A 19,261-nucleotide genomic window follows, 5' to 3' on the forward strand; every position below is an offset into this window, starting at 1 on the left:
GAGTATTTCTCCTGTCTGATCCGGTGTCCTCTGTGAATTTAAGTATGCTCTTTCTAATTCTCTCTCTTTTTCTTTCTTTCTTTCTTTCTTTCTTTCTTTCTTTCTTTCTTTCTTTCTTTCTTTCTTTCTTTCTTTCTTTCTTTCTTTCTTTCTTTCTTTCTTTCTTTCTTTCTTTCTTTCTTTCTATATATTATCACTTGTGAATGATGCCCAGCATAAGAAACAATGCCTTTTTTTTGCGACTTTATCGAATTATGGTCGCACACCTCATGTAGCCTAGCCCATAGGCTTATATGTTTTGAGAAGGTTTGTATCACAACTAAAGTGGCCAAATAACTTCTTAAAATTAAGCACATTAATCCGCTTTACAAGGGGTGTAGAGCCTAACTGGCACACATAAGCAGTGTGTTAGTTTCAAGTTTGGGGAAGATCATTTTCACCATTAAAAATGCACCTTTATAATAAAAGCATTACATGCATAATTGCATTTGCGGTCACTGTTGATGATGCTGTTTTCTGCTCATGAAACATTCGTGCTTATATCCTTCTACCATGTGCGCACTGCTGCGCTTATAATGTGAAGAAATAACCCAATAGTTTATCAACATTTTAAGCTAAAAGTTCCGATCATCAGAAGTGTCCACTTAATTTGAGGGCTGAGGGGATAGGTCATGCGGTCCAAACACTTAAAAGACACACCCTATCCTCTCAGCCCTCAAATTAAGTGGACACTTCTGATGGCGTACGATGACGTCTGATGAGTATACACTTGCAGGGCAAGGGAGGAAGGAATGATTTTTAAATGGCCCACCCTGGCCGGAAATTCGTCACTCGTTCATCCCATGATGATTATGTTTTCAGTGGGTGCTTTATATGCGCTACAGTCAATTATGAGTTCATGTCTACTTACATTAAATATATAATTATTTTTTTAAACGAGGGCTGAGGGGCTTACCTTGTAAACTTCCCTTGGTTGGCTAATCATTTGGACCACCCACCAAGATAGCGACGGGGATTCCCCCAAGGTCACAAGGCGAGGGTAAGTCGTAAGTATTTAGACTGCAGCCACAGCCTGTGCGAAAGTCCCGATCACGTGATGGAGAGCCATGTGAGTGAGCGATGTTTCGGAGCGCTCAGCACTCAGGGAGAAGGCCGCAAAAGGCCTGGATTTTTTTAGGGTGCATTATGGCCACAGGAAGGGGATGCCACCGTGAAATTCTAGGCATTATCAAGTGCTTGTCAAATTGTGAATGAGTGACTGATGTAGTTTGTGCAGCCTGCACAAAAACACAAAGCAGAGCTCATGCCTTTCAAGCTACTTTTTTCAAATCATCATTAGAGTCGCATCATGCAGCCTTACAGTTTGTTAAAAATCAAAACATATAGCCCAACGTTTGTAGAACAACTAAAGTTACATTAATAACTCTAAATTAAGCATATAGGAATACCAACTTCTTTGTTAACCGCTCAACACAGAATAGCCGTATGTGCTCACTCCCTCAAATCGTTTGGAGAAAATATCCTTTCTATTTTATTCAGCTTTGTTCAGTTGTAGTTCTGGACATTGTTATGCTATGAGCTAAACAGGACATAGCACTACGTGGACATATGGAGATTGAAGAGACCCTTAACAAGGGCAACGTTTTGGCAACAAACAAAAAATATTGTATCCAAATATGATTTWAAAAAAAATCTAAATCGTCTAGAGCAGCTGCCCGAAGACAATAGACTCATGAGTCCAGACATTCAAAACGAGCTGCTTGGGTCAGCAGCCTCCCTGCTGTTGCGCAAGATCAAAGCAATTAACATAATTTTCATTTTCAATGGAAGGAAAGTGAGAGAAGCGGAGTCGGCAGAGGACCGTTGAGCAATGTGAGCATGGGTGAGGGAGCTAAACAGGTGTCGTGACTTTACATGAATTAATCTGATGACTGTTATTTATTTAATCCACTAACTATGTTTAATTGTTACCTGATTGAATTAATAATGTAACAATTAACTCATTAGGAAGTTGGGGCACCACGGAAGAGGTTGTTTAAAGAGTTACCATCTCCCGAATTAAACTCTAAGGTATACATGTTATGCTGGTGAATGAGGACCCAAAAGCGACTTAATAGAAACAGAGTCTTTATTCCAGTCTTTAACAAACAATGATACTCCTGGATATTATCCTAGGTAAATCCAAAACAGGAAACTGAAATCCTCTCGTCAGTAGAGAGGAACGACTGGAGACGCGACCACAGACTGCAGGTCGCTTCAGGAAGGCACAGGCCGTAGCTGACATAGACACCTGCTCACACGCAGCATCTGAAGAAGGCAAAAACACGACAGGCGGAACAAGGACAACAGAACAGCAAACATCAAACAAAATCCGACAAGGACAGAAGCGGAAAACAGAGGGAGAAATAGGGACTCTAATCAGAGGGCAAAATAGGGACAGGTGTGAAAGATAAATGAGGTAGTTTAGGAAATGAGAAACAGCTGGAGCAGGAACGGAACGATAGAGAGAGAGAGCGAGAGAGGGAGGGGAGAGAGAGGGATAGAAGAGGGAAAGAACCTAATAAGACCAGCAGAGGGAAGCCACAGGACAAGACATGATGATCAAAGACAAAACATGACAGTACCCCCCCACTCACCGAGCGCCTCCTGGCGCACTCGAGGAGGAACCCTGGCGGCAACGAAGGAAATCATCAATCAACGAACGGTCCAGCCACGTCCCGAGATGGAACCCAACTCCTCTCCTCAGGACCGTAACCTCCCAATCCACTAAGTACTGGTGGACCACGTCCCCGAGAACGCATGTCCATGATCTTCCGTACCTTGTAAATAGGTGCGCCCTCGACAAGGACGGGGGGGGGGGAGGGAAGACGAACGGTGGGCGCGAGAGAAAAGGCTTTGACACAGGAGACATGGAAGACAGGGTGGACGCGACGAAGATGTCGCGGAAGAAGCAGTCGCACAGCGACAGGATTGACGACCTGAGAGACACGGCGGACCAATGAACCGCGGAGTCAACTTGCGAGAAGCTGTCGTAAGGGGAAGGTTACGAGTGGAAAGCCACACTCTCTGACCGCGACAATACCTAGGACTCTCTAATCCTACGTTTATTGGCGGCCCTCACAGTCTGCGCCCTGTAACGGCAAAGTGCAGACCTGACCCTCCTCCAGGTCGCTCACAACGTTGGACAAAAGCCTGAGCGGAGGGAACGCTGGACTCGGCGAGCTGGGACGAGAACAGAGGAGGCTGGTACCCAAGACTACTCTGAAACGGAGATAGCCCGGTAGCAGGACGAAGGAAGCGAGTTGTGAGCGTACTCAGCCCAGGGGAGCTGTTCTGCCCAAGACGCAGGGTTTCGAAACGAAAAGGCTGCGTAATATGCGACCAATCGACTGATTGGCCCTTTCTGCTTGACCGTTAGACTGGGGATGAAACCCGGAAGAGAGACTGACGGAAGCACCAATCAAACGACAGACTCCCTCCAAAACTGTGACGTGAATTGCGGGCCTCTGTCTGAAACGGCGTCTAACGGAGGCCATGAATTCTGAACACATTCTCAATGATGATTTGTGCCGTCTCCTTAGCGGAAGGAAGCTTAGCGAGGGGAATGAAATGTGCCGCCTTAGAGAACCTATCGATAACCGTAAGAATCACAGTCTTCCCGCAGACGAGCAGACCGGGAATAAAGTCTAAAGCGATGTGGGACCATGGTCGAGAAGAATGGGAAGCGCGTCTGACGACGACCGGCAGGAGGAGAGTTACCTGACTTAGTCTGCGCGCAGTCCGAACAAGCAGCCACGAAACGGCGCGTGTCCCGCTCCTGAGTAGGCACCAAAACCGCTGGCGAATAGAAGCAAGCGTACCCGAACGCCGGGGTGGCCAGCTAACTTGGCAGAGTGAGCCACTGAAGAACAGCCAGACGAGTAGAGACAGGAACGAACAGAAGGTTACTAGACAAGTGCGCGGCGACGCAGTGTGAGTGAGTGCTTGCTTTACCTGTCTCTCAATTCCCCAGACAGTCAACCCGACAACACGCCCTTCAGGGAGAATCCCCTCGGGGTCGGTAGAAGCCACAGAAGAACTAAAGAGACGGGATAAGGCATCAGGCTTGGTGTTCTTATTTCCCGGGCGATAGAAATCACGAACTCGAAACGAGCGAAAAACAACGCCCAACGAGCTTGACGTGCATTAAGTCGTTTGGCAGAACGGATGTACTCAAGGTTCTTTATGGTCAGTCCAAACGACAAAAGGGACGGTCGCCCCTCCAACCACTGTCGCCATTCGCCTATGGCTAAGCGGATGGCGAGCAGTTCGCGGTTACCCACATCATAGTTGCGTTCCGATGGCGGACAGGCGATGAAAAAGTAAGCGCAAGGATGGACCTTATCGTCAGAATGGAAGCGCTGAGACAGAATGGCTCCACGCCCACCTCTGAAGCGTCAACCTCGACAATGAATTGTTTAGTGACGTCAGGAGTAACAAGGATAGGGGCGGATGTAAAACGCTTCTGAGGAGATCAAAGCTCCCTGGGCGGAACCGGACCACTTAAAGCAAGTCTTGACAGAAGTCAGAGCTGTGAGAGGGGCAGCCACTTGACCGAAATTACGAATGAAACGCGATAGAAATTAGCGAAACCGAGAAAGCGCTGCAACTCGACACGTGACTTAGGAACGGGCCAATCGCTGACAGCCTGGACCTTAGCGGGATCCATCTGAATGCCTTCAGCGGAAATACAGAACCGAGAAATGTGACAGAGGAGACATGAAAGCGCACTTCTCAGCCTTCACGTAGAGACAATTCTCTAAAAGGCGCTGGAGTACACGTCGAACGTGCTGAACATGAATCTCGAGTGACGGTGAAAGAATCAGGAATCGTCAAGGTAAACAAAACAAAGATGTTCAGCATATCTCTCAGTACATCATTAACTAATGCCTGAAAGACAGCTGGAGCATTAGCGAGACCGAACGGCAGAACCCGGTATTCAAAATGCCCTAACGGAGTGTTAAACGCCGTTTTCCACTCGTCCCCCTCTCTGATGCGTACGAGATGGTAAGCGTTACGAAGGTCCAACTTAGTAAGAACCTGGCTCCCTGCAAATCTCGAAGGCTGACCATAAAGGGAAGCGGATAACGATTCTTAACCGTTATGTCATTCAGCCCTCGATAATCCACGCAGGGGCGCAGAGTACCGTCCTTCTTCTTACAAAGAAAAACCCCGCTCCGGCGGGAGAGGAGAAGGCACCACGGTACCGGCGTCGAGAGAAACAGACAGATAATCCTCGAGAGCCTTACGTTCGGAGCCGACAGAGAGTATAGTCTACCCCGAGGGGGAGTGGTTCCCGAAGGAGATCAATACAAACATCATACGACCGGTGAGGAGGAAGAGAGCTGGCTCTGGACCGACTGAAGACCGTGCGCAGATCATGATATTCCTCCGGCACTCCTGTCAAATCACCAGGTTCTCTCCTGTTCTTCTTGTCCCCTCTACTCAGGAGGGATAGCAGACATTAAACACTTCACATGACAAGAAACGTTCCAGGATAGGATAGAATTACTAGACCAATTAATAGAAGGATTATGACATACTAGCCAGGGATGACCCAAAACAACAGGTGTAAAAGGTGAACGAAAAATCAAAAAGGAAATGGTCTCACTGTGGTTACCAGATACTGTGAGGGTTAAAGGTAGTGTTCACATCTGATACTGGGGAGAAGACTACCATCTAAGGCGAACATGGGCGTGGGCTTCCCTACTGTCTGTGAGAGAATGTCATGTTTCCGAGCCCATGCTTCGTCCATAAAACAAACCTCAGCCCCAGAGTCTATCAAGGCACTGCAGGAAGCAGCCGAACCGGTCCAGCGTAGATGGACCGAAGGTAGTACAGGATCTTGATGGAGAGACCTGAGTAGTAGCGCTCACCAGTAGCCCTCCGCTACTGATGAGCTCTGGCTTTTACTGGACATGACATGAAAAATGTCCAGCAGAACCGCAATAGAGGCAAAGGCGGTTGGTGATCTCCGTTCCCTCTCCTTAGTCGAGATGCGAATACCTCCCAGCTGCATGGGCTCAGTCTCTGAGCCGGTGGGAGGAGATGGTTGAGATGCGGAGAGGGGAAACACCGTTAACGCGAGCTCTCTTCCACGAGCTCGGTACGAAGATCTACCGTCGTTCTATGCGGATGGCGAGTGCAATCAAAGAGTCCACGCTGGAAGGAACCTCCCGGGAGAGAATCTCATCCTTAACCTCAGCGTGGAGTCCTCCAGAAAACGACGCAGCAACGCCGCGCTCGTTCAGTCACTGGATGCAGCAAGAGTGCGAAACTCTATAGAGTAATCCGTTATGGATCGATCACCTTGACATAGGGAAGCCAGGGCCCTGGAAGCCTCCTTCCAAAAACTGAACGATCAAAAACCCGTATCATCCTCTTTAAAGTTCTGATAAACGTTAGAACACTCAGCCCTTGCCTCCCAGATAGCTGTGCCCCACTCCCGAGCCCGACCAGTAAGAGTGATATGACGTAAGCGATCCGAGCTCTCTCTCTTGAGTATGTGTTGGGCTGGAGAGAGAACACAATATCCACATGGGTGAGAAAGGAGCGACACTCAGTGGGCTGCCCAGAGTAACATGGTGGGTTATTAACCCTAGGTTCCGGAGACTCGAAGACCAGGAAGTAGCTGGTGGCACGAAACGAAGACTCTGAAACTGTCCTGAGAGATCGGAGACCTGAGCGGACAGGGTCTCAACGGCATGACGAGCAGCAGACAATTCCTGCTCGTGTCTGCCGAGCATTGCTCCCTGGATCTCGACGCAGTGTTGCGAGAATCGTAGTCGCTGGGTCCATTCTTGGTCGGATTCTTCTGTTATGCTGGTGAATGAGGACCCAAAAGCGACTATAGAAACAGAGTCTTTATCCAGTCTTTAACAAACAATGATACTCCTGGATATTATCCTAGGTAAATCCAAAAACAGGAAACTAAATCCTCTCGTCAGATAGAGGGGAACGACTGGAGACGCGACCACAGACTGCAGGTCGCTTCAGGAAGGCACAGGCCGTAGCTGACATAGACACCTGCTCACACGCAGCATCTGAGAAGGCAAAAACACGACAGGGCGGAACAAGGACACAGAACAGAAACATCAAACAAGAATCGACAAGGACAGAAGCGGAAAACAGAGGGAGAAATAGGGACTCTAATCAGAGGGCAAAATAGGGGACAGGTGTGAAAGAGTAAATGAGGTAGTTTAGGAGAATGAGAAACAGCTGGGAGCAGGAACGGAACGATAGAGAGAGAGAGCGAGAGAGGGAGAGAGGGAGGGGGAGAGAGAGGGATAGAAAGAGGGAAAGAACCTAATAAGACCAGCAGAGGGAAGCACAGGGACAAGACATGATGATCAAAGACAAAACATGACAATACATCTATTACATCAATAAACAGTCATCTTATTAATCATTACCTCTTATATCATTTTTGAACAATTGTAACCTTCTTGATTCTGCAAAACCCCCAGCTTTCCTCATGATTCAGTACATACTTCACAAATTTGTTTAATTATTTATTTACTAGCTAACTAAATAACACAGAATAAACATACCTACTTACTACATGAGACAAAGGTTCCTAGCAGACTGACACAATATGGCTTTTACACAAGGACATCGAGAGGGAAAGAGAGAAAAAGACACTTATCGCCGATACATTTTCAAAACTATTCTCACAGTAATCATATAGTTTTACTATATGATTACTGTTTGGAATAAGAAATCATGAATGTATTTACGTGTGAGTGCCTTTGTTCGCCGTTTATCTCTTTCGGAACCAGCCCTCCTTAGGAAGGTTGTTGGCCTTTCAGCGGCAAGCTTGTATGGTTCAGATTGTCCGAAAGGGGTATCCTCTTTCCCGTCTTCTACTGTTGTTCACTCTGGAAGATAGCTAGCCAACCGTGTCGACAGTTCCCATCCCATATTGAAGTTTTGGATAGCTGCAACCCTGACATTTTCCATAACATCAATAGACTACTAAGGGCCATCATCACCCCTCCTATGACTTGTAGTGTTGAGAGACCCTTCTCCACTACAGGCCGTATCCAAACATCCATCCGATCTTGCATGCTGACTGTATGTCTCAACAATCTAGCTCTGTTGTTCTTTGAAAACAAACTAAATCAATGGAAGTGATGGGGGCATGTGAGCATGTTACTTAAAGGTGATTTGGACATTTAAAAAAACAACATGCTCACATGGCCCCATCTCTTCCATAGATTTTTAGCTAGCGGTGGCTAAAGTTAGCTGTAGTTCAATGGCTGTTTAAAGAAAACTGAATAAGTGATTACAGTTTCTCCTGCTCCATAGACTACTTTCAGGGTGATTCCTTTAATGAAAACACATTCTTTGTATTTATATTATTCCTTTCTTCTTTGTGCAATAAGCTATTTGCGCATATTCCTGTGCAGAGCTCCTGGTGTCCGACCCGCTGACCATGGCCCATCTTCTGAAAACATCTGAAACCCTACCTCTTCTAAAATAAGATTTCTTAGTTCCCCCACCCCTTTGCACTTGTCTTTTCCTACAAGCACTGACTTTGCTGATAGCTCTAGTTAAGAGTGTCGACTAAATGACTAAAATGTACAAACGTAATGTAAAATGTTTGATTACTGTCGTACTGAACACTTATTTCTCCATATTTTGTGACAGTATAACTTTTCCCATTTTATCACTGCACTTTGCTGCTGTAGAATCTCTCTCTCTCTCTCTCTGAATTTGTAGGTGTTAGACATGTGTAATTCATTATTAAGTTCGTTTACTGTCGGACTCGGACAGTCGGCCTGAGGGGTATACTACAAAGCAGAATCAATGAGTTAGCCAGCTAACTTGCCTAAATATTCTGAAATAAGTGCAATGAACCCAGAGGAAAAATAAATGTGCAGGTAAAGACACCTCACAATAAACATGCGTTATCAACATTTATTCTGTTATACAAAGGCAGATTAAATATATACATTCCTAGATGAAACATATGTTTCAGAAGGTTCATTTATATGAATGGGAACACTTGATAGATAAAAAATAGATTTTTCCTCAGAGTGGATATTGGCATCAAGCTCAGAGGTAACAACAAACACGATAGGAATTGTTCAGATCCTGTGGAAACATAAGCAGAGTAACTAATATTTTATGCTGAGAATGATTTCCACTTTAAAATGTATGCCAAACAAGAGACATTGATTAAACATTTTAACAAACCGTACAACTATGCACAATGACTAATTTGAACATTTCAAATATATAATTTACTGTAAAAACTGTGCAAAGTTTGGTAACACATTAAGGTAAAATCTCCCTCAGTTTAATTGTTATCAAACTTTGTACCGGCACAGTTCTTCCTGTAAATGTGTTTTTGTAAAACTTTGTGGAAATTGTTAAAAATAGTCATTGTGCATAGAAAATGGTTTGTTAAACTTTGAAATCAATGGTTTTTGTTTGGTATACATTTTAAAAGTGTCTCAGCATTATTCCGTTACCATGTAATTTCCCTTTAGCAACATCAAAACATATGTAATGTGGAAAACATATTGACAAGACATCGACAAATAAAACAATTTTTATGTACAAAAGGGAGGACATACAGGTAACAGCCAAAATAAAGGAAACACCAACATAAAGTGTCTTAATAGCGTGGTGAGGTCATCATGTACCTTGTCCGGAAGATTCCATCATTCATTTCTGGATTCACTCAAACATAGTTTTAAGCGTTGTTATACTATTGACAACTACAGCTGATTTCAGGATTGTATATCGATTCGCTCTCCTTAAATATTTGTAATCTGGCGTATTCATTTCAGTCTCTGAATTGTTTAATCAAACTTTCCACAGCCAGCTCCTGATAGAGCATACAAACTTCAATCGGTCTCCTGAATTAGCTAGATCCTGTCCCGAGCTTGTTTTACCCGGCTAAACTAGCTGAACAATGCTCGTTTATGTCCTCATTGCAAAACTACAAAAATATTTTACCCTCAACTTTAAAACTCCTTTGCCAGTTATATAATCATGAAAGAAAGACACCACGGATACAAGTTCAGTTTGGAGATCCACCTGCGTCATTAGCGTAGGGTTACTTTGAAATTTCTGAGTGGTCTTGGAAAGGTGACAACCGGCGGCCTCTCCCTGCTTGGCTCGATGGGATATGTAGTGATTTTGCCAACAGACATATGTACAGTCTTGTACCCGTAACCTATTTTAAACGAACTATTGTATTTGTTGATTAAATCTGAATTTTTTTTGTGGGTAGATCAGCTTTAATATTGCAGATAGATTGTGGATTCTATCAATGTAATTGTCTGCATCATTTCCAATCCCCTATATATATTTATATATTTTTTTTTTGTTGCCTTTATTATTTTACCCTAATCCTACCACCCCTCCCCTAATTGGAGTAAAATAATTGACTACAATACTTCTACTTACAGCTTATACATACTATATACATTTTATGACACGGTATATTTTACATTAGTTATCTTTTTTTGTTTGTTTTTAGCCCCACCCTTCAGTTACCCTCAACCCCTCCTATCAATCCCTGAAAACCATCCAGTTCTAATTTCTAATTGCCATATTTTTCAACTGTGCTGTAAGGTTTCACAAAAGTTCCGTACCTTTCTATTCTCATAGTTTCTACAGATTGTATATTAAAGATTAATATTTTTACTAAAAGTACTACTATATTATTGATCAATTGACTATGGCTTTTCAAGTCAACCAGCAGTGGTTTTTGCGGTTAACTTGCAATTCTTCAGCCATTCCTGAACCTGCGACCAAAAACAAGCTATATACATATGTGCAGTACCAAAACAAGTGATCAAATGATTCTGTTTCTTCGCAGCAGAATCTGTAGTACTAGGATGGTTGTATCCCCCATATACAGTACCAGTCAAAAGTTGACACACCTGCTCATTCCAGGGTTTTTGTTAATTTGTACTATTTTCTACATTGTAGAATAACAGTGAAGACATCAAGACTATGAAATAACACACATGGAATCATGTAGTAACCAAAAAAAGTGTTAAACAATCAAAATATTTTATATTTGAGATTCTTCAAAGTAGCCACTCTTTGCCTTGATGACAGCTTTGCACACTCTTGCCATTCCCTAAACCAGCGTCATGAGGTAGTCACCTGGAATGCATTTCAATTAACAGGTGTGCCTTGTTAAAAGTTAATTTGTGGAAACAGTTGAGCCAATCAATTGTGTTGTGACAAGGTAGGGGGGTATACAGAGGAAAGCCCTATTTGGTAAAAGACCAAGTCCATATTATGGCAAGAACAGCTCAAATAAGCAACGAGAAACGACAGTCTATCATTAATTTTAGTCATGAAGGTCAGTCAATCCGGAAAATGTCAAGAACTTTGAAAGGTTCTTCAAGTGCAATCGCAAAAACCATGAAGCACTATGATGAAACTGGCTCTCACGAGGACTGCCACAGGAAAGGAAGACCCAGAGTGCAGAAAATCAGTTAAAGTTACCAGCCTCAGAAATGGCAGCCCAAATAAATGCTTCACGTTCAAGTAACAGACACATCTCAACATCAACTTGAGATGGTTTGGGATGAGTTGGACCGCAGAGCGAAGGAAAAGCAGCCAGCATGTGGGAACGCCTTCCAGACTGTTGGAAAATAATTCCTCATGAAGTTGGTTGAGAGAATGCAAAGAGTATGCAAAGCTGTCATCAACGCAAAGGGTGGCTACTTTGAAGAATCTAAAATATATTTTGATTTGTTAAACACTTTTTTGGTAACTACATGATTGTATATGTGTTATTTCATAGTTTTGATGTCTTCAATATTATTCTACAATGTGGGAAAAAGTAAAAATAAAGAAAAACCCTTGAATGAGTAGCTGTGTCCAAACTTTTGACTGGTACTGTACATAACATTCTATTGGTTGCAATAATTTCTATAACATGCTATTTACACCAAAAATAGAGTTTTGGTTGTAAAAAATGTCCCCTTTAAGGAATATATATTTCCCCCGCCTAGTCAGAAATAGTCATATTCTATTAAGACAAGTAAAACCATTAATTGATTACATCAATTGGAAACAAATAAATACTCCTACATCATGATTTTTTCAATTCATAAAATGTGTAGGGTAAGCTACATTGCATTGTAGATTTGCCTTGGTAAACGAGGAAATCAGTTGTACGGAAATATTGTCAAATAGATAAATGTCCCTTAATCCTGCAATTTTAAATTGACTATATTGTTACGATGATAATACCCGCCATTGGGCAAAATCATCTTGAAAAATGTTGGTTGCAATCAGGACTAAAAGATAAGCTGACATCTGCGTTAAGGAGCGGTAAATCGGTGGCCAACGATGGTTGCGATTGAGATCAGCTGTGCGGGTGATTTTAATGCATATTGATGGTTTAATGACAGATCAGCTGGATATAGTCTGGTGGCCATAGATGGTGCCTATTGCTTTTCAATGTACCCGATTGGAAAATTAATCTTCTACTATAGGGACATCAGTATGGTCTCTCCCCTGTGATTCCTCATGTGCACTTTCAGATTGGTGCCAGTGCTGAATCCTTTGACTTTTCTCTCCTGTGTGAATCCTCCTCATGTGCACTGACAGATTACTGGCAATGCTGAACCCTTTTCCACAATCAGGACAGCTATGTGGTTTCTCCCCTGTGTGGGTCATCATGTGTATTTTTAGATGTCCCTTACGAGTGAATGATTTGCCACAATCAGGGCAGCAAAATGGCTTCTCCCCTGTGTGAATCCTAATGTGCCTTTTCATAGCACTGCCAGTGCTGAATCCTTGTCCACAACAATAACAACGATATGGCTTTTCCCCTGTGTGGATTCTCATGTGTATTTTCAGACCTCCATTCTGCATGAAGCATGTACCACAAACAGGGCAGGAAAAAGGTTTCTCCCCTGTGTGGCTCCTCATGTGCACTGTCAGTTTACTGTTTGTGCTGAACCATTTACTACAAACATCACAACAAAATCTAGCTGCAATGTGGGTTTGGAGGTGATCTTTCATACTTTCTGTGAACTCCATACATTTTCCACACACACCACAAATACCTTCTTTATCCTTTCTATGAGTTTTCACGTGTTTAAGTAATGAACCCATGTGATGAAAAGACTTGTCACACACCTTACAACAACAGGGAGTATCATGACTTTGAGTGGGTGATTTCAGGAGGGTCAACTGTGTAGATTTCTTGACACAGGAGCTTTGTCCTTTTATCATCTTTGTTCTCTTTGATTTGACTGACTTAAAACCTGATTGAGGTCCTCCAGTCTCCATACCACTGACACTTTGACTGTTTTCACTCTGAGCTGACGAACAGTCTGGATTTACAGCAGAGAAAGGCTGAGAGACACTGGTTGGTTCTGATTCTACATAGATGTCTCCATCAGGTTCTGTTTTGATCWTTTCAGTTTTAGTACTAGGTAGAGTGTCTCTCTCTCCGTTGCCTTCCTTTTGGGCTTGATAGAGATGTGAGGGCTGAGTTGGGTCCTCATCACAGTCACTTTTCACACAGACAGGATTGAATATGAACTCTATGGTCTCTGCCTCAAGCCCTTTAAGCGGCTGTTCCTCCTGACTGGTCCTGAGTTCCTCCTGTTCCTCTTTAATCTGTATGGGCTCTGGGTCCTCCTGTCCTACACTGGGGCTCCACTCCTGCTCACACTGCTGCTGCTCAGGGGGAACCTCCTCTTCAGAGACAGAGACAGAGAGAGTACGCTGCTGGAGGTCTGGAGGAAAGGAGAAAGGATAAAACAGAAAACTCAATGACATGTAGACCTACCTCTTGTCTGGTACGCCTGCAATAATTAACTTGTACTAGTCAAATATTAAAAAAAACTGTAATCCTAAACAGTTAGGATTAGAATAAGGTTTAGGTTAAGGGTTAAAGTTAAGGTTAATAGACAGTTGGATAGTCCATCAGTAACATTTCAACTACAGATGGACTATCCAAATAAAGTGTTACTGAAACAGATATTTGCATTCCTGAAACATTATTTTGAAGTATAATTTGATCTAATTGGCCCTTTTAATTTATAGTGTTGATTTAATCTTCAATAAATATAGTTCCATCTAACAATGAGTAAGACATGAGGAATCCAATAAAATGATCAAAAGCCACCCATGGATCCCTCACACCCCACGCCAGTCCCACCCAAACAACTAGTATACAGTGTCAGTTCTATGTCTCACAAGTATTATGGAGCTGCGGCTTACAGAATGGTTTCTTCCTCCGGGAGCTGCCATTTGTTGCAGTATTCAAGGATAGTTTGGTTTAAGCATTAGGTTGTCTAGAGATGGGTTTCCCAAACTCAGTCCTGGGGCCCCACCTAGGTGCACATTTTGTTTTTTGCCTTTGTCGGCTGTGTAGTGCTCAGTTTGGGAAACCCTGGCCTAGAGATGGACAAACTGAATTACTTTCATGAAGGACAGGTTTGGCTTGTTGTGAGGATGACCATAAGTTATTTTCATAATGAGCAAAAGCTACTGGTTTTCTACTCAATGTTGCAAAGCAAATGTTATGATAAATGTAATAAACACAAGAGACCAACAACATTCATAAAATAGTGTGGCAATAGTAAAAACAGCGGCATCTAGGAGGCAAAACCTGGTACTTTCACAATTTATTGTAAATACGGGAAGCAACGTCAATGGCTATTTTCTCTGAACTGGGGAAGAAAATATAAATCAGATTCACTACTTGTCAAACATAGAGAAGTGATACTTTGTACTGGTGGTTGGAGTGGGATTGGTGTGGGGGATCATGGGTGGCTTTTGACCATTTTATTAATTAACCCTGGGAAGAATTATGGTCCAAATCAGATGTTGCGTACTATATTTATTGACAGTGTTGGGGAAGCTACTCTGAAAAGATAGTTTACCAAGCTACCAAATACTTCACACTGGAAGAAGTTAAGCAGCACTAAAGCTACCCTTAAGAAAAATATAGTTTACTAAAGTTACTTAAAGTACATCCAAACTACTTTGGAAAACATTATCATATGTAAATCTGAAATGTCATAGACTGTAAGAAGAGATCAATTTGGGGTCAAATGTTAACAGCAGTTTTTTTGCTGCAGTCATCTAGCCGTGACGCTGCGCCACGTGACGCTGCGCCACGGCAAAATCATTGTTGCCACAGTCCCAAAACTACGGAACATGAAAAAAAAAACATTCTGCCGAGATGCACTTTGAAGATGCTAGAACAGTCCATGTTTACTTTTTAATAACTAATGACTAGAAACATCAGACAACCCCATATAGCAGAATAGTTTGTTTTTAACTAGTCGGGTTGTTGTTGTTCTATGCGAGAGAAATGTTGCTCTCAAAGTGCACTCAAGTTACAAGTGGAATAGGGAGGGAAACATGCTTCTGACAAGCAAACAATGCGCAACAATTCTTGCAATCGTAGGGGGATTCCAGCTTTCCATTGCTACTTTATTTATTTTTCAACTGCTAAATATGTGCGGACTGCACCATTTTAAACCCAGAGGTTTTAGCAGCAGCATGGTTAAGCAAGTTACTGCTCAGCAATTCCCTGTGAGTGCAAATGGGAGAGTGGCGCTGAATGTAACACGGGTAACTTGGGGTAAAACACCACCCTACCTCAAAATAGTGTTTTGTGAGTGACTTAAATTGTGATGAGACATTACATTTTTAGTTGAGCAAGAGTAGTGGCAACCAGGGAAGTGTTGGGGGGGGGGGGGGGGACTGTTTCTGTGATAAGTAAAGTTACCCTGGGTGGCGGTTTAACCCAAGTTACCCTAACAGGCCTTATTATACTCCGGGGAAAGGGGACCTAGTCAGTTGTGTATTCAACTGAAATGTGTCTTCCCTCTGAATCAGAGAGTTGTGGGGGGCTGCCTTAAATCGACATCCATGTCTTCGGTGCCCGGGAAACAGTGGGTTAACTGCCTTGCTTAGGGGCAGAACGATAGATCTCTACCTTGTCAGCTCGGGGATTCGATCCAGCAACCTTTCGGTTACTGGCCCAACGTTCTAACCTATAGGCTACCTGCCGCCCCATTCACTGTTTATGCATGTGTAACAGTTTTACTTTAGTCCGTCCCCTCGCCCCGACCCGGGCGCGAACCAGGGACCCTCTGCACACATCAACAACTAACACCCACGAAGCATCATTACCCATCGCTCCACAAAGGCCGCGGCCCTTGCAGAGCAAGGGGAACCACTACTTCAAGGTCTCAAAGCGAGTGACGTCACCGTTTGAAAGGCTATTAGCGCGCACCACCGCTAACTAGCTAGCCATTTCACATCGGTTACATTCACCCCCCTTTCGACCTCCTCCTTTTTCGCAGAAACCAGTTATCCGGGTCAACAGCATCAATGTAACAGTTTAACTTTACGTCCGTCCCCTCGCCCGACCCGGGCGCGAACCAGGGACCCTCTGCACACATCAACAAGTCACCCACGAGCATCGTACCCATCGCTCCACAAAGGCCGCGGCCCTTGCAGAGCAAGGGGAACCACTACTTCAAGGTCTCAGAGCAAGTGACGTCACCGATTGAAAGGCTATTAGCATGCACCACCGCTAACTAGATAGCCATTTCACATCCGTTACACATGTTTTTTGCTGAATAGTCAGTTAAAATATCCCATTTGGGATCTGGCTAATGATTAGACCAATAATGCAGGGTTATTCAACTCTTTCCCTATGAGGTCCGGAGCCTGCTGGTTCTCTCTTCTACCTGATAATTAACTGCACCCACCTGGTGTCCCAGGTCTAAATCAATCCCTGATTTAGAGGGGAACAATGAAAAAACGCAGTGGAACTGGCTTCGAGGTCCAGAGTTGAGTTTGAAGGCAATAGGGTAAATGGCGATAGGCTGAAACATGGGATTGCCTATTTATTGATAGCCAATATTCTGCATCAGTTGGGCTACAGGTGATGATGCTTATAGCTAGCCCTTGATCATGACTCTCAGTTCCATTACATTACACATAAGAGTCATTGGGCGACGGTGACTTCTGTACGGGGGAGTTTTTTTTAAATAGCCCTGATGCCCAATCTGAACATTAACAGCTGTTGCTTGCGGTACTGTTTTGGAAGCATAAGGACCTTTTCTTTCTGTGTGTTAGTGTAACTTGGGTAATGTAGCGGAAGTGTAGCTTCATCAGATCGAAGCACACATAGCTGTATGAATCTGTGCTAAAAAATAAAATAAAAATTACGATTATTTTTCGCTGATTAAAGATAAAGGCCATTTGTTTCAAAAGCAGTATTGCAAGCAATGATTATTGACATGTTTTAAATGTTAAAATACGTCGGGGTGGTAGTTTGCATGAGTCAGTCGCTGAAAACTGCATAGTTTTCGAAAGCTAGCTAATAGCATACCTGATAATATGGACCATGCATGGTCCAACAGGTTAAAATAATACATCATTTTTACCAATATCTTATTGGGCTCATTTCTGGAGGTGGAAATTATATTTTAGATGGTGTCAGCATCATTTTCCCCCCATTCATTTTGGAGTAGAACGTCCTTTTAAATAGTCACCATTTCACCAAATAGTCACCAAGTCCATTTAAATAAATTCATTAGGCTCTAATCTATGGATTTCTTCACATGACTGGGAACACAAATATGCATATGTTGGTCACAGATACCTTTAAAAAAAAAGGTAGGGGCGTGGATCAGAAAACCAGTCAGTATCTGATGTGACCACCATTTGCCTCATGCAGCGTGACACATCTCCTTCACATGTAGTTGATCTGGCTGTTGATTGTGGCCTGTGGAATGTTGTCTCATTCCTCTTCAATGGCTGTGCGATGTTTCTGGATTTTGGTGGGAACTGGAACACGCTGTCGTACACGTCGATCCAGAGCATTCCAAACATGCTCAATGGGTAACATGTCTGGTGAGTATGCAGGCCATGGAACAACTGGGACATTTTCAGCTTTCAGGAGTTGTGTACAGATCCTTGCGACATGGGGCTGTGCATTATCATGCTGTGAGGTGATGGAGGTGGATGAATGGCACGACAATGGGCCTCAGGATCTCGTCACAGTATCTCTTTGCATTCAAATGTTGTTCGTAGCTTATGCCTGCCCACACCATAACTCCACCACCACGGGGCACTCTGTTCACAACGTTGATGCCAGCAAACAGCTCGCCTACACAACGCCTTACATGTGGTCTGCGGTTGTGAGGCCGATTGGACGTACTGCCAAATTCTCAAAAACAACGTTGGAGGCGGATTATGGTAGAGAAATGAACATTACATTTTCTGTAAACAGCTCCGGTGGACATTCCTGCCGTCATCATGCCAATTGCGCACTCCCTCAAAAATGTGTAGTGTTGTGTGACAAAACTGCACATTTTAGAGTGGCTTTTTATTGTGCCCCACACAAGGTGCACCTGTGTACTGATCATGCTGTTTAATCAGCTTCTTGATATGCCACACCTGTCAGTTGGATGGATTATCTTGGCAAAGGAGAAATGCTCACAAACAGGGATGTAAACAAATGTATGCACAAAATTTGCGAGAATGGAACATTTCTGGAATCTTTTTTTTCAGCTCACGTTGTTTATATTTTTGTTCAGTGTAGTTCACTACTCCCAAACCCTGTTTAATGGATATTATATCAATCCTGTATAAAGGAAAATGGCCAATTTGGGTACAATCCATTAGCTTAATTTCTGAGATCAAATAAAATGTAAACAAAATATTGTTGTATGAATGTTAATTTTATCTGTTTCTAACTACATAAACGACTTCAGAACGATCAGAGATCGTCGTGGCTTGTTCAAACAACATGGAACGACTCTGTTAAACTGCAACTTTTATGCTATTTTCATCGCACTCTGAAGTAGGAGTTGTGTTCTGATATTCGAGGATGTGCCTGATGAATTTTCTACAACAAAAGGGGTCCCCGGCGCAAAAAAAGTTTTGGGAACCCCCGAGTTAGCCTACCTGCTCTATGTAGGTTTATCTCAGGTTGAAGAACAATGTCGAGCAGCCTCTGTAGACGGACAACTTCCTCCTGATACTCTGCTACCGTTTTTTCAACGACCCCAAATATCTCCTCAGCAGCAGCTGTTAATCTATCGTTCAGAAAAACCCTCAACAACTGTATTTGAGACATTCTTTGATAATTCAAGTTGATTAGCTAGCTGTGTTTTTATTTTAGTTGTTATCCCTGTCCGTGCGTCATCAACAGAATCCGGGCTCTACTTTAAAAAAAAACTCCACTGTTAGTGCACGT

General features: G+C 43.2%; 1 pseudogene; it reads right to left on the reverse strand.

Annotated features, from left to right (window-relative positions):
• Positions 1-8,935: 8,935 nt before the first annotated feature.
• Positions 8,936-19,231, reverse strand: LOC111972062 (zinc finger protein 782-like; annotated as a pseudogene).
• Positions 19,232-19,261: the final 30 nt, after the last annotated feature.

The sequence above is a fragment of the Salvelinus sp. IW2-2015 genome, linkage group LG13 (genome assembly GCF_002910315.2).
Source record: "Salvelinus sp. IW2-2015 linkage group LG13, ASM291031v2, whole genome shotgun sequence".
Lineage (NCBI taxonomy): Eukaryota > Metazoa > Chordata > Actinopteri > Salmoniformes > Salmonidae > Salvelinus > Salvelinus sp. IW2-2015.